Below are 333 nucleotides of genomic sequence, written 5' to 3'. Positions count from 1 at the left end.
AGCAGGAATAGCTGAAGTTGTACAGTATTTATTCACAATTTAGATAGAAATAATGTGAATATACCATAATGGAGTGAAAAAGAATATCACTACTAAGGAAGTAACAGGTTCTCCTTTATCGGCTACTTTAACATAAATATATATAGCTATAGATAGATAAATATCTATATCTATAGATATGTATGTATGCATGCATGTATAATCAAATGAATAGTCTGCATGGATGCTACTCAGAAGAAACAAAAAGGACTTTAGTCTCTAAGGTGATTAACACTTTTCATCTTTATCCCTATACAGCTTTTAAAATCTTTTTCAAGATTCTGGCTAGTGCCC

At 30.6% G+C, this 333-nt stretch overlaps 1 protein-coding gene across 4 annotated transcripts in view; it reads right to left on the bottom strand.

Annotated features, from left to right (window-relative positions):
- Positions 1-333, bottom strand: part of CRYBG1 (crystallin beta-gamma domain containing 1) — a 99,333-nt gene that overhangs the window by 51,438 nt on the left and 47,562 nt on the right. The window lies entirely within an intron of this gene.

This window comes from Alligator sinensis, unplaced genomic scaffold (assembly GCF_000455745.1).
Source record: "Alligator sinensis unplaced genomic scaffold, ASM45574v1 scaffold313_1, whole genome shotgun sequence".
Classification (NCBI taxonomy): Eukaryota; Metazoa; Chordata; order Crocodylia; family Alligatoridae; genus Alligator; species Alligator sinensis.
The sequence above is the reverse complement of the archived record's forward strand: the minus strand, read 5'-3'. Positions and strand labels throughout refer to the sequence as shown.